The following is a 17026-nucleotide window of genomic DNA, read 5'->3' on the forward strand; positions in this document are numbered from 1 at the left end:
ACAATGAATTGAAAGCCTCATCTCTGCAGTGTATAACTTCTAGCCTGGCATTAACTAAAGTGACTAATAGCCTAGATACACTAGACAACTTTGAAATCTTAACTGATTATGAAAAGACTGGGGAGTTTATACTGCACAAATTTGTCATTAAGATGTTTTATCACAACAGAAAAACTCAATGAAATACATTACACGACTGGAATCACAGATCAAAATACATTACCCGACTGTGCGCCCAGCAAACTCACGTCTTTCAAGTTATAAGACGGTGTCTTGAACCCACACAACACAAATAACCAGCAAACTGACATGACCATACTAACCATACGGAAGCTAGACAATTTTAGTTTCAAAATAAAAGTGCTAATTACTGCATGACTCACTACGGGTTAAAATTGACTTTGTTAACATTGTTAATTTAAAACAGGTTTCTATAGACGGGTTTCTGTGCAGCGTCGTCACATAGATGCGCGCGCATCACCGGGGTAGAAAGCCGCTCCACACCTTAGACTGTATGCTCCACACACTCGTTTGAGTTGACTGCCACCTCGCCTGGAAAGCAGACGAGAGCAGCCGAGCGCAGTCAGGCGAGGCGTCAACAAGTCGAACACCCCCGCAGCACACTCACTGCTGCTTTTCTTCTTGTACAGTTTTGTTTGCAACCTAAACACTCTCTCACCTAACTCCCTCTCTTCTGCTGTCCTCTCCCTGCTTCCCTCTGCCGAGCAGTTCTCTCTCCTGTCCGCTGAGGAGGCTTCCACTACTCTTTTATCCTCTCTCTCCTCTGCCCTTGATTCTATTTGCACACTCACCACTAAGCCTGCCCGATCCTCTCCCCCTGCTCCTTGGCTGACTGAATCTCTGCGAACTCATCGAACAGAGCGTCGGGCAGCTGAGAGGAAATCGAGAAAATCACATCACCCTGAATATCTCTCTTCCTACCACCCTATCCACTCGAACTTCACCTCTGCTGTCTCAAAAGCAAAAACCTTCTTCTTCATCTCTGAAATCCAATCCTCTGCGTCGAACCCCAGCAAACTATTTTCGACCTTCTCCACCCTCCTCAACCATCCCTCTCCCCCTCCTCCCTCCTCCCTCTCTGCTGATGATTTCGTAACCTTCCTTACTAAGAAGGTGGATGACATCAGCTCTTCCTTCCATCCTCCAGATACCATTAACAGCACTCCAGACTCCAACTCTGATTCTCTGCCACCTGTTCCAAAATGTACTTCCTTCTCTCCCCTTTCTCCCAGCGAGGTGCTTTAACACATCAGCTCTAACTGAGCCACCTGCTGTCCCCTTGATCCTATCCCTTCCTCTCTCCTCCAAACCATTTCCCCTGACCTATCTCCCTTCCTCACTACCCTCATCATTTCCTCTCTGTCCTCTGGTCTTGTTCCGGCTACTCTAAAAGATGCTAGAGTCAAGCCTCTGCTTAAGAAACCCTCCCTTGACCCTACTGCTATTCAGAACTTCAGACTTGTTTCTCTTTTCTCATTCCTTTCCAAAACCCTCGAACGAGCAGCGTCCGATCAACTTTCTCTCTATCTATCCCAAAACGACCTCCTTGACCCTCTGCAGTCTGGTTTCAAGGCTTCTCACTCTACTGAGACAGCTCTCCTTGCAGTCACAGAGGCCCTTTACACTGCTAAGGCCTCATCCCTCTCCTCTGTCCTTGTCCTCCTTGACCTGTCCGCTGCTTTTGACACAGTCAACCACCAAATCCTTCTCTCCATTCTATCTGACCATGGCATCTCAGGATCTGCACACTCCTGGTTTGCTTCCTATCTCTCTAACCATTCATACCGGGTCTTATGGAGAGGATCTCTCTCCAGATCCTGCCCTCTTACCACCGGTGTCCCCCAGGGCTCTGTCCTGGGCCCCTTGCTTTTCCTTCTCTCTATCAGATCTCTCGGTCATGTCGTCTCATCTCATGGCTTTTCCTATCACTGCTACGCCGATGACACTCAGCTTTACCTCCCCCATGACACCCAAATCGAGGCACGCATCTCTGCATGCCTCAAAGACATTGGTGACTGGATGTCTGCCCACCACCTTAAGCTCAATCTTGGTAAGACAGATCTACTCTTCCTCCCAGGGAAAGACTGCCCTCTAGCAGACCTCTCCATCTCCATTGACAATACCACTGTGCTTCCCTCCCAAACAGCTAAGAACCTCAGGTGATCATTGACAACCAGCTGTCTTGCCTGGCCTGCATTGCTGCGACAGCTTGCTTCTGTAGGTTCTCCTTGTACAACATCCGCAAGATCTGCCCGTTTCTCACCAGGGAAGCGACACAACTCCTGGTCCAGTCACTTATCATCTCCCGCCTGGACTACTGCAACGTGCTTCTGGCCGGCGTTCCTGCAGCTGAAATCCGACCGCTTCAGCTCATCCAGAACGCTGCAGCCCGTCTGGTATTCATTCAACCAACCCAAATTCTCTCATGTCACTCACCTCTTCCGGGACCTTCACTGCCTTCCCATCTCGGCACGCATTAAATTCAAGACACTGGTTCTGGCCTACAGGGCAGTACACCAGACAGCCCCTCTGTACCTTCAATCTATGGTCAGGTTCCAAACCTCTCACTGCTCCCTCCGCTCCTCCACCAGTGCGGGACGCCTTGCCCCTCCTCCACTATGGGGGCTCAAAAGTCGCTCATCCCGTTCGCGACTCTTGTCGTCCCTGGCACCTCAATGGTGGAACGAGCTCCCACCTTCGGTCAGGACGGCCAAATCACTGCCGATCTTTCGGAAAAGACTAAAGACACACCTTTTCAGGCTCCATCTGGGCCCTTCTTGAACTAACATCTTTCCTTCAGAAGTTGTAGCTGTCATAGACTGTGTTGCATAGTTGATTTCTCAATTGCTGACAAAAATGTGTTATTGTAAGTCGCTTTGGATAAATGACGTAATGTAATGTTTAACAGCAGTTTGTAAACAAATTAAAACATGCATTAGCACCACCCACACTCACTGCTCAAATGACCCAGCCCTTCAGATTACTTATTTTATTGTTAATGTAGGCATTACAGGTGGTATTTATGTAAAATGTAGAGTGACAGCTTGGAATAGATATAATATTGAAGTTTCTACACTTCACTGTGGGTTTGTGATGCACCTGTGTTGAACCAATGGGCGATCAGTTCGATGCGTTTCTCATCATCCTCTGTCCCTGTGATGCGCACGCACCCACTAATGTTTGTATACAAGAAACCCATCTATTCAGTCTTCTGTTATTTCCCTTTGTGCTCTTTGCATTTTTACTATTGCTTATCATTTTACTATTGCTTGTAATTACTGTTATTTTACTATTATATTTTACAATTGCTTGCATTTTACTATTGCTTGTCATGTATCTGTAATGTACTTGGACCCCAGGTAGACTAGCAGTCATCTAGGCAGCAGCTGATGGGGATGCATCATTGGAAACTGCTCCTAAAACACCCTAGTGTCCGTACCACTTTGAAGCTAATGTGCATCTTGGTCTGTGGGGTGTGTCTTTGGAACAGCCTTCATGATACTATAAAAATGAGTAAAAATATTAGAAAATTTTAATGCGATTATAAACAAACATTCATAGAAAAATAGAATAGAAAAAGAGGAAATCTTGAATAATATTGTTTTTTATGATTATGACCAATTTTATTCTTTGTAAATAGTTATTTTGTCTTCTCTCTGTTTTTGAGAGAGTTTTACCATAGAGTGAGAATCTATTGTGCAATATGATGTAAGGAAGGGGCAGGACTTGATAAGCAGTGCTTCTTTCTGCCCCTTCTCAGACCAAACTTTGTATCATGTTGTTGATTGTTATTTCTCTTTCTTTATATATATATATATATATATCCATTTATTGTGATATTTGTATCTGTTGGTTGGAGACAAATAAAAATCTAACCAAATCCTTTTAATAAACACATAAACACTTCAGTGTGTCACGTGGGTCTGTTTAAAGGTTATTTCAGTGAGTCATTTGACACCAAAATAATGCATTATTTTCATTGGATCAGCTGTGAGGCAACCTCGTGAGCTGTCTGTATGTTTTTCCCTGGAATTTGTTTACCCGCAGGAAAGAAAACACACACATGCACACACACACACACACACACACACACACACACACACACACACACACACACACTGACACAGGTAGCCGTGCAACTTTCCCTCACAGCTGATCAGAGAAAAAACAACTCATCCTCATCTTAGAAATGAGTTATTAGCCTATAGGCCTAAATAGATGGATTCACATGAAGAAGAACTAACAAGACTGCTGAACACCAACATTGATCAATGGGTTCAACTGATCAGCAACTATTTCAACACATACGGCATGTTATTAGAAACTATTTTTGCCAAGTACTGTACAAGTACTGTTAAATTACATAAGATAGCATGCCAAACAATCAACAGTGTTGTTAAGATGATATAGGAAATTAGTTTTGTGATTATTTATTAACTTTTAGAAATAAAATATGCTTGACTTGTCATCAAGTATTGTGTATGTCATTCAACATATGGATTCCCCAACATTTGATGAAATTAACCAAGATGACGTTGAAACATTGTTTCCTACCCTTGACCCTTGACATTCCGTATCCAGGACATTCCAGGCGGTTTTCAGGGCTTTCCCGCCTTCCCCAGATCATAACACACCACCATGTTTATTCAGCCCAATCCCACCTGAGGCCTCTACTACAAAGCAAGATTAGTGGTTTAGCGAGGTAACTTCAGGTTTAACCCTGGTTTAGCTGTACTACAAAGCAAGTTAACTTCTTACCGACATATATTTCCATAGCCTCTCTCTGTAGCAGAGCTCTGTCCCTATCACCCCCTCTTTTTAAAAGTCAAGTCAAAAGTCAAGTCAAGTCAAATTTTATTTATATAGCACCTTTCATACACAAAGGCAATTCAAGGTGCTTTACAAAAAAAAATAATCGAAAAAACAAGCAGCAAAGCAATGCACATATAAAAAAACACATAAAAAACACAGCCGACAGTTTTAGTTAAAATATATACTCAAATTAACAAACATGAAACATTATTTCTGTTTTAAATAAGTTACAAGGCATTCTTCAGTATTATTATTACATGCACAGTCCATTTGTTGGAAATGTACAGGAATCTTTTTTTTTAAATTACAGGCCGAGAGAGGCAGTAGTTTAGTAGCAGTTAAAAGCAAGAGTAAACATAAAGGTCTTTAGCTTGGATTTAAAAATAGGCAGAGTAGGGGCAGATCTAATGTGTTCAGGGAGTTTGTTCCAGTTATGAGAGGCATAGTGGGAGAACGCGGCTTCACCATGTTTTGATTTGGTCCTCGGGACAATTAGTAGACCAGTGCCTGAAGATCTCAGGGATCTGGATGGTTCATAGTGTAGAAGCATTTCAGAGATGTAGTGTGGGCCTGACCCGTTGAGAGATTTGTAAACTATTAGCAGAATTTTAAAGTCTATTCTAAGATTTACTGGCAGCCAATGCAGGGATTTGAGAACTGGTGTAATGTGTTCAGCTTTCTTGGTTCTTGTTAGAACTCTAGCAGCCGCATTCTGAATGAGCTGTAGTTGTTTAATAGCTTTTTTGGGAAGACCATTGAAAAGACTGTTGCAGTAGTCTAGCCTGCTAGAAATTAAAGCATGAATTAGTTTTTCAAGATCTTGTTTGGACATATAGCCTCTAATCCTTGCTATATTTTTTAGATGATAGAAGGCAGATTTTCTTATATATAAAAGCCCTCTCTCTGTAGCAGAGCTCTGTCTCTATCACCCCCTATTTTTAAAAAGCCTCTCTCTGTAGCAGACCTCTGTCTCTATCACCCCCTCTTTTTAAAAGGCCTCTCTCTGTAGCAGAGCTCTGTCTCTATCACCCCCTCTTTTTAAAAAGCTTCTCTCTGTAGCAGAGCTCTGTCTCTATCACCCCCTCTTTTTAAAAGGCCTCTCTCTGTAGCAGAGCTCTGTCTCTATCACCCCCTCTTTTTAAAAAGCTTCTCTCTGTAGCAGAGCTCTGTCTCTATCACCCCCTCTTTTTAAAAAGCATCTCTCTGTAGCAGAGCTCTGTCTCTAACACCCCCTCTTTTTAAAAAGCCTCTCTCTGTAGCAGAGCTCTGTCTCTATCACCCCCTCTTTTTAAAAAGCCTCTCTGTAGCAGAGCTCTGTCTCTATCACCCCCTCTTTTTAAAAAGCCTCTCTCTGTAGCAGAGCTCTGTCTCTATCACCCCCTCTTTTTAAAAGGCCTCTCTCTCTGTAGCAGAGCTCTGTCCCTATCACCCCCTAACCCTAACCCTAACTCCTTTGTCAACGACATCTTTGAGCGCATCGCCGGTGAGGCGTCTCGCCTGGCTCACTACAACAAGCGCCGCACCATCACTTCCAGGGAGATCCAGACCGCCGTGCGTCTCCTGCTTCCCGGTGAGCTGGCCAAGCACGCCGTGTCCGAGGGCACCAAGGCCGTCACCAAGTACACCAGCTCCAAGTAAACCGCTAGAGCTTCACCACCAACACAAAGGTCCTTTTAAGGGCCACACACTACTTCCACAAAGAGCTCCTATACTCTATTTTTGAAAGATCCGTTTTCTGAACATTTTGTTGCATTGGTTTTAATAATACGGAGTAGGCGAATATGTAGCCTACATCAAAAGCAATCTATTATCCAGCTGTTATAATTGCTACAGGAAATGCTTATTCATTGATGGTTTACCCACACAGTCTGGCACAGACTATACATTTCATACACATAATGAGTCAGTGACGCCGTGTACTAAACTGACAAAGCCTCAAACATGGAGACACAAGAATCATGACTTTTTCAGCATTGTGAAATGCCATGCAGCACCACAGCATCATTGTTGGTTTGTTTATAAGTCATTCATGTTCTAGTTGTATAAAGAACAATTAAAACGTGCTCTGTTTTAAATTAGAATGATGTATGACGTCAAAGTGGCGGTCAGAAGACAAGCGACAGTTTGGGCTCTTGTCTGTCGCTCATTCCCCATCCCACAATAGGCTATAATGTTAAACAATGTTACAACATTGCTTCATAACCAGTAATGCAAACCTCATCGTTATCATAAATACATACATGTTACGATATGGTGTTTATTAGAGCTAGACGTGGTTCCGTTCCATTATGATTAGGTGTATTTTAGAATGAGTGGAGATTATCATAGGGAAGACTGACGTCACACGAAAGGGGTGGAGTGTTTGTTTGATTAAGCCCAACAGGTCGCAGCTGGAGAGCAGCGGACTGGGTGGCGTTTGGAGTGGTGAGCGCACACCACGGGGAGAGGACGCTACGCTTAATAGGCGGACTTCTTGAAACAACAGAGACTATTTTTCACCCTCACACACACAGACCACTGGGGATACACCTTTCCCCCCAAACCCCTGACTTTCCATACTAAGAGCGGGCTGGCCGAGCTGAACAGACGACGCAGCTACAGAGGGCTCGTCTGGATCAGGCACGGGCTAGTCGCCAGGAGAACAATACCAACGTAAACGACAAGCCTTGGGTGAGCAAACATACACAACACCCCTTAGATAGAATTGCATTCACCCAGGTAGGCTTATTTTCACGTTAATACACGCGTAGGGAAGCGCCAGTTTATGGGCAAATTAACCTTGCGAGAAGCGAGCTTGTGACCGGAAGGTCGTCGGTTCAATCCCCGGGACCGGCAGGATAAATCTGGGTGGGGAAAGTGAAAAGGCAGCACTTGCCCCTCCCTCATTACCACCACTGAGGTGCCCTTGAGCAAGGCCCTTAACCCCAACTGCTCCAGTGGAGCTGATCAGTGGCCAGCAGATCAGACTGTGGTTGTACTGGTCAGCTTCCAGGTATGAATGTGTGTGTGAATGTGAACAGGGCACTCCTGAAAAAGAGAGCATTGCTCTCAATGAGACTCCCCCTGTATAAATAAAGGTAAAAAAAAAAAAAAAAACCTTAGTGGGGAAACTAGAATTAGTACGAGCTAGGTTAGTTAGCAGCGTAACAATACACATAGGACTTTTTTATCTGCTTATTGCCCACTTTGCACCTCTTTCCTTTTTTCTCTTTGTTATTTGAATCGGTTTACGCTTTAGAATACAGCCCGCAAATAAGCATGTAACTAGAGAGTAACACGATCTGTACTTATAGGCTAATTACGGGGTACCACACTGTACTTCTGTCTACTACTGTATTATCACATTTATTTTAATTTCATCCTATTTTTCAATGGCTTTGCAATTTACAGATACAAACACTGCTCAAAAATAATACTGCTCAAAAATAATAAATAAATAAATAAATAAATAAATAAAATAAAACGTGCTATGTGGAATGATGCTGAGGTGGCTCTGAAAAGAGAGATTTTTGGATTATAAAATAGCTTCAGCCTAGAGGGAGCTCAATGAAGCCATGTTATTTTGAATGCTAGGGTGTTTTGGTTTACTGTGTGTGTGTGTGTGTGTGTGTGCGTGCGTGCGTGCGTGCGTGCGTGCGTGTGATCTGTCTCTCCCTTCTTCCCTATCATTTAACTACAACAGAAGACAGGTCAGGAAGGTATGCGTAATCTGTCTTTCTTGCAGTTGTCATCACTTCTATGGTTTTCTGTACTCTTAGCATACTTTCCTTTTTTCGTTTAATGTGGATGGCAGAAAAACTATCTCAAATGAGCTTGAATCAGAATGTTTTATTTTGAAAGTCCAAGACGCTGCATAGCGGACGTGCTGTGTTAACTCTATTAACTTGATACCATAGACCGCCAGTGTTTTGATTGGGCGACGAGTTTGAAGCTGCAACTGACCAATGAATAAGCAGCTGGAGGGCATATAGGTTCTGAGCGGATTCACAAAAAAACATCGACAAATGTACGAAAGAGGTGAGACAACCCAGCTGTGCTGAGGACAGATAGACCAGGAGGACTAGGCCTCTGATCATTCTTTGTGCTCCGATCCAGTTTACAACTACTGCACACAAGCAAGGACAACTTTGGAAACAGAAAGACTCAAGTAAGGCTGAATCATCTGGGCAGAATTAGATCATCTTTATTGTTAGATACTGTGAATACTGATCATGGAATATATCTTCTAGAATAATTGACTATATTGTGAGATTATCTCCTTTGTTTCAGTAGTGATTACTACTACTCAGTTGATAAGGCTCTAGACTAATCTGTTAATGTGTGCAGTGTGAACAACACCCCCCCCCCCCCGCCGCTCTCTACCTGTCATTAGACTCACCCAATTAACACTTTCACTAATGTTAGTTTAGAGAATAAAAACAATCACAGCTTGAGTCCACCCAAAACTAGCAGCTCGTGCGACCAGCAGTGAGATGCCACTGTTTTTGCCTTATCAAAGTAGCCTACATAAAATTAGCACAACCAAACGTCAGATAGGTCGGACCACCATGTTTACCTAGTTTTATATCTTTAGCGTTAATGTAATTAGGGCTGAAAGTGACAACAGAAATAAACCACGTTAATAAACAAGTTTGTGATATCTCCGCGTTAGACGCAATTGTATTTGTTCTTCCGGTTCAGCGCTAGTTGGCGGCCAATTTCAAAACAAAACGTCACTATGACTATGAATGAAGTTTGGCAACATTCAGAAGCTACACTGCAGCCAACTTCAGTTAGCCTACTACATGTTCAAAGTGTTACTGCTGTGAGGAGCCATGGCTGTACCCGGTCGCCACGTCGACAGTGTTTTCTCACTGCAGTCATCGTGCGTTCCTTTATCGCAAAATAACTGGGATGTGGAGGCTAAAGACGTCACATCCGTTTTGTTAGCATTCCATTTGCTGAAAAGTTGAGCTGGGAAGTTCACTGTTCACTGGTCAGATCCACTCGCTAGCCAGGCTAGCCATTGTTAGCAATAACAGTTGATAACCATGCATTTCGTGGCATTTTGCGCATACAAACACTGCAGCCTCATGTCCACACAGATAGAAGTAGGCCGTGCTGTGTGTACAGCTGATTTAATGAGACACAAACAAGACAGAATTGCTAAATAGCAGTTATACGATTATAACTACTGTTGTTGCGCGGATCAGCCATCTTGGATTTTTTAGGTCGGGGCTGCTGAGGCTCCTAGGAGTTTGGAATGGGAAATACCAGCTCTAGTGATGTCACGTCCCAGCTCATGAACTTTGAACCGGTAAGATTACCAGTTCCCAGTTCTAAAGGAATGCACGATAAGACTACAGTAGGGTGACAGACAGATATAGCTAGTCCGACCCGTCAGCACAGCTCTGTCCTCGCTGCTCGTTAAATATTTCCAAATAGGCGTTATTCTGATAAACTGGTCACATATTTGTAATGTTACGTTCTCACCCGAAAAAATATTAAAACTTTAAAACAGTTGCTTGAAAACAGCTTTTTTATTCTAAAAATGACTACGGTAGGCGTAATCTACTTCCGTGTCTAAAACGGAAAGACGATTACAAAATGACGTCATGCAGAAGCGTCCTTATATGGACAAAGACTAGTCCTGACTATTTTGTCCATGAGAGCTGCACTGGCAGGACAAAGCCAGTAGGAGTCACTTTTACCATAAAACACCAAACGCCATCCCAACCAAGCATATGTGCCTCCTAATTTCCTCCAGGGCCCTATGAAATCAGATTATTTTCTCCTTATTCCGCTCTTTTCAGTTACATTTTTTCTGAATTCTGTGTTTTACTGTTTATGATAATTTTTGTCTAATGTGATAAATGAATAAAAAAATAGGCTACATAAACTGTGATATAGAGTATACTATAGTAAATTTGCAATGTGCAACACAACATTGCACTATTTTTTATCCCCAGGTTTTTTTTATAGAAGTGCCAATAACCACGGTAAAGTACACCCTCAAGTGTAATATTGTGATTATACAACAGTTACCAACAGTTATTTACAAGCCATAACCAAAAGGTATTCATATTTTGGGGCCATTTGCTCTCAAAATAACAAAGCTTTTGCCGAATGTCCGAGACAAGAAATAGTCCCTGTTGTCTCTGCCAGGTTGAGCCAACCGACTAAATATGCTACCACACATGTAAACACAAAACTGCCCCATTAACTCAATACTTGTTGTGACTCTGGCGAAAATAAAAATAATTAACAGATTAGCAACTACGTCGGTGAACTTCACATGTACACTTATTTTTTGTGTGTCATCGACTCACCTTGTAGCCAGTGGCGTGCCTGACCAAGTTGGTGCCCTAGGCAAGATTTTTGCTGGTGCCCCCCCCCCCCAAAGAAAATATAATAAAAATTATATCGCAGCTAATTCCACCACAAATACTTATACAGTCACACAAACTGACGTCATGTCACTGCTAAGACTGCTGCCTGCAGTGCAGGCTCAGAATCGCCCTTCCCCCACTCTGGGAAAAGGCTCAGAGCAGGTAGAGGGGGGCGCTGTCGCGCAGGGGGTGGGGTGGTATGGATTAGGGACCATGGTGAAAGTGCTGCAGCAAATGGTAAATGGTAAATGGTCTGCATTTATATAGCGCTTTTATCCAAAGCGCTTTACAATGAGTAGATAGTCTACATTCACCCATTCATACACCGATGGCGGCAGGCTGCCACGCAGGGTGCCTACACACCATTGGGAGCAAGGAGGGTTAAGTGTCTTGCCCAAGGACACAACGACAGCAGCTGGGAGGGAGCGGGGATCGAACCGCCAACCCTTGCGTCATTGGCCGACCCGCTCTACCTCCTGAGCTAAAGCCGCCCCATGCAGCCAGGCCCGTAGCCAGGTTTTGAGGAATACTGAGGTTGTTTTAGCGTGGCGCGGGGGGTCCAGGGGGGGCTGTGCCCTCCCGGATAGAAAATTTTGTCCATTTTAAAGTAAAATGCTTCAATCTGGTGCACTTTGAGAGCAAAATTAAGAGGCTAGATCTATAAAGAACTACAGACATCATGTTAGATTAATATCCTCTTTAACTGTGCTGTTGCTTTAAAATGATACAAAAAATAAATGTCTCCCCATATAATATAATTTTTATTCTGCATACAGGTCACATGGCAGAATACTGCTCAATTAAATAGAATGGCCCATCTACACAAACATCACTTACAGGGTAGTTACTTACCCATTCACTTCAATAGAACTGTCCCCAAAGTCTAGCCCCAATCTAGCCTCAATGCAAAATCTGAATGTTGTGAGTTATCTTTCTTCCTTCTATAGCACACAGAGAGGAAGCAGATTGTTGCATTTCTGATCCAAACTGTCACATTAAAACATCAATCACAGATGAATAGATCTGGGGGCCGGGGCTATTTTTCCTTTTTTTTGGGGGGGGGCGCCCCTAACGGCTCAAGCGCCCCTAACGGCTCAAGCGCCCCTAACGGCTCAAGCGCCCTTAGCATCCCCTAACGGCTCAAGCGCCCTTAGCATTTGCCTAGTTCGCCTAATGGACGGCACGCCACTGCTTGTAGCTGAGATGAAGGGTGTCAGAGCCTGCCTATCTGAAAGAGGATTGAGAGGCGGGCCATAGCGTGTCAACGATTTGATTTGACAGTTCTGAGCACTGGGGTTGGCATTGGCCAATCCTGACATGTTCCGCCCCAAAATCGAGTGTGTGCTGGCCTGGCACTAAGCGAGTGGGTTCTTGTACAACCAGGTCTTCTGGTGCGGGCCACTTACGCTAACTTAGGAGCAGTGTTGTAAATACAATATTCCTGGAATGCGAGTTAACAAACCAGTTACATGTCCTATGCATTCTACATCAAATGAAGACATTACTGTTTGTTTTATTTTGTGTGTTACATACTTATTGGCCAAGTTATTAGTTAGTTTATGGGCTAGAAATTCTGTGGGGTTACAGGTTGCCATGTTGCCTGCAAAATTTTGGCCGCTGCTGTTCTCTGCTGAACAGACCGCTGGAGTGATATTTTAGTGATGAGGCCGTTCTCAAATGAACAATTTGAGAATGGCTAGGTGTGCTGTTATGCTCATTTGAGAACCGTCCTTGACCAATCAGATTGCTTGGTCGGAACTACATGTTGCATAATTACAATTATCAGCTATCTGGTATAGTGCACTCAGTACACTGCTTTTTTTTCTCTCTTACACCCGGCAGACAGAAATTCCTTGCTTTATTAGTATGAGCAAATTTGATATAGTTTTCATATGTTTGCACAAGGTATTGGCTATGTTATTGTTTCAATGTTTATGCAAACCAAAATGTGCATAAACAACATTTACTGTTTATTTGTGGGTTTCAATATAAAACTTGCTTAAATGATTTCAGTGAGTATACTTTTTGAAAATTTCAGAAATTTTCAGCACATTCTAACATCAATAAAACTGATAACCGTGATACGCCATTCAGCCTAAAAATACCCTGATCAGATTTTTTTTTCTACCAAATAAATTATATTTGGGTCTTAAATTATGTTGGTTGAGGTCTTAAGTCTTAAATCATTGCATTTGACTTTGGAAATGGTGCAAGAACCCTATATATTGTGGTGTGCCGAGAATTAACGTTATACTTTACTTACCATGCATTTACTCAAGAGATGGGCAGTATTTTAAATACATGTATTTAGAATAAACTCCTGCACACTGTCTCCACATGCAATCAAAAGTTTAATAAGAATAACGTTTCGGTAGTGAGACCTTCATCAGATCTTACAGAAAAGGAGGAGGGACCCAGTTAAATAGGCTAGCAAACCTACGTGGACCAATTGGGTCGCACTGCACCCTGACATCGTAATTGAACACAATTACCTAGATAGAAAATGGCAGGTATGGGTCAGATGACTGATAGTGCACAGCAATACCCAAAAGAGTAATACCCAAAACAGTAATAAACATACACCCTTCATATACAATATACATAGGTGATAACAAATGTTATGCACAATATAGGAAGGATAACATAACATCAGAATAAGGATCACACAAGCCATGTTTACACATGAAGAAGACATAGGAGAATGACCAGCAGAATTTCACAAGATAAATAGGATTCTGGTGGGCGTATAGAGAAAAGTCCTCCTATAATCTGTCCCTACAAGAGAAGAGAGGAAACAATATTAAAAAAATAGTTTATTACGTAGCAAAAATATACCATGATCAAAATGCTTGCTACAAGAAAGTTTTAAAACACATACAACAAAATCATTATGGCATCACTTGGAGGAGGAACTCATCATTCAAGCCCTTAGGTGACAATGTCTGTAAGGTGAAAATCCAAAAAGCTTATCTCTTTAAAAGAGCCAGTATTTAGAAAACATTGGCATATTTTAACACGTTCACTGCCATTGACGAGATATCTCGGCTTACAGAATCCAACGGTTGACTGCCAAAGACAAGATATCTCGGCTTTAAAAAAAAAAAAAAAAAATTTGACGGTGGGACGTGGATCCAACCCTTTTACGTCTTTTATACAAATATTGGAGGTATTGAATGTGTATAATCTATTTTACCGACCCACTGAGTGGCGACATGTCTCTCCAGAGTAGGAAGAGGCGAGCCAAAACTGCAGGGAAAAGCGCGAGGAAGCCGTTCTCATACTGTAAATGGATGGCGAAAACGCTTTCGCTTTCGCACTGACGCACAGCGGTGGCAACGGTGGGGGGTTCCAAGAATAGACTGGGTGCACACTTTGAAACACGCAGCATAAATAAGCGCAGAATCGCAAGAGCTTCATCAGAGCTCTCAACCGAAATGCCAAGAAACGAGCGAGCCCCATCCAGCGAGCCCCATCCAGACTGCCAGGCAGCAGCCAGGCAGCAGCAACTCGTTTGTGACAGACCCGCTGCAGAGCCAAGGAGGGTGGAGGAGAACGCCCACGGAGGGAGGAGTTTGAAGCAGAGAGGGGTTTCCTGCTGTTATGGAGGAAATTACTGTTCAAAACTATTGTTTAGATGTCTGACGTCTTACTGATGCCAAAAATGAATGGTTAAAGTGACTGTTCTATCGAATTTCACAAAAAGCCGTTTATCTCAGAATAAATTTTCTGACGCTGAAACCATGCTGTATTCAACTGCTAATGCTTACATAACTACTAACTCTACAAACTAACTCTTTTAGACAGAGAAAGCACACATTCTATTAGTTCTTTTGAGATATTGTGTGTTCACAAAATCCTAACAGAAACGAATCCTCGGCTCTTGAAAGATGAGCCAGAATCCTCAAAAAAAAACCTTGCCAGAAGCTAACTACAGTATTAAAAAATGGCTGGCAGTGAATGTGTTAAAATCAGATCCCGAATTAGCCCCAATTTTTACCACCAGGACAGATGAGGTTTTTGTCACGAGTTTATAAGCCTGGAAGCGGCTTTAGCTCAGGAGGTAGAGCGGGTCGGCCAATGACGCAAGGGTTGGCGGTTCGATCCCCGCTCCCTCCCAGCTGCTGTCGTTGTGTCCTTGGGCAAGACACTTAACCCTCCTTGCTCCCGATGGTGTGTGTAGGCACCCTGCGTGGCAGCGTGCCGCCATTGGTGTATGAATGGGTGAATGTAGACTACCTACTGATTGTAAAGCGCTTTGGATAAAAGCGCTATATAAATGCAGGCCATTTGCCATTTGGAAGCCGCAGCCGGTGAGCTGTCTGAGTCCTACTTTCAAAATGTGAGTACAGTAGCCTAGCTAGCTAGTGTGACTGTGGTTGTCAACGTTACCGCAGGCGCGCTCATGACGTTATAAGGACGCGCCGAGCTCAGGCCTGTTAATTTGGCTCTTGTGCTGTCAGCTAAGCTGGAAGACGCCGATTGCCTTACATCATGTAACCTGACATGTAACATGTTTGTTTACCTGGCCACAGCGCTAGTGTCTGATATTACTACACACCGGCATCGCCATTTTAGCTGGCCGAGAACGGTATTACCAGACCAGAGTAAAAATAAATAAATCATTATTATTATTATATAGCTAACTCTATGGCCAATAAACTTTTAAATAATAATAGTAAATCTTTCTGGAAAGAGGTGAAACACATTAATAACTGCAAACCTTCCTTACCATGTACAGTAGATGGAGTTTCTGCATGTGCATGTGGAGACAGTGTGCGGGAGTTTATTCTTGTACTGTGTCGGGTATTGCCCTTCTCCGACGCACCTGTTGAGCCTAGGTGTGCAAAAGCTTTTTTCCTTCAAATACATGTATTTAAAATGCATATTTCAAATACATTTGTGTATTTTGTAATTTGTATTTGGCTGGACCGAGAAAAATAAGATGTAATTTGTATCAAAATACTTTCAGACCTTGTATTTTGTGTATTTTAAATACAAAAAATATTTTTTTTATGTAATTTTATTCTCAAATAGATTTTTTTTTTAAACATTGACACAGGTTTAAACTGTGGAAAAACAAACGCAATGTGATATGTCACTTCTACTCCACCTCTGATTGGCTACCCTCAGAACAAAGTCAACCACAAATCAGAGGCAGAGTAGCGTGGGTCTTGAGTGAGACTTCACATCAATTCTTCGTCTAAACTAGTAATGAAGCCTCGTATCGTATCCTCCCAACATAAATGGGAGCTTGGGCTCTGTTTCTCTGTCCCACTGTGATTGTCCCACTGTGACATCATCCATGATGTCATAAATCACACACCATCAGTGATGTAATAAATCCCTGATCCCACTGTGACATCATCAGTGATGTCATAGATCACACTGTGACACCATCAGTGATGTCATAAATCCCTGATCCCACTGTGACATCATCAGTGATGTCATAAATCCCACTGATGACATCATCAGCGATGTCATAAATCTGACATCATCAGTGATGCTGGTCTCATTGGCCACACAGCAGCCGAGTTGCGGACAAGGCCGCGTAGCGGCCGAGCTGTGAATGCGAGCTGCAGGGCCAGCTTGGTGAGCTGCAGGACGGGCAACTAGGAATCGAGCGCACGGGATTCCTAGTTGGTGGAAATTCCCCCAGAGATAAATTATTAATATAAATTGATGATTAGATATTGCATGCACTGGCCTGGCCTATCTGCAAATGAAACGGTTTTCTGCATATTCAGTGTATTAGAGAGACACAAGTAATTATTAAATTAAGTGGGTGGTGGTGTGGCAGCAGTGTGGCTCACGATGTTGGTGTCGCC

This window comes from Poromitra crassiceps (assembly GCF_964638095.1).
Source record: "Poromitra crassiceps genome assembly, chromosome: 13".
Taxonomy (NCBI): Eukaryota; Metazoa; Chordata; class Actinopteri; order Beryciformes; family Melamphaidae; genus Poromitra; species Poromitra crassiceps.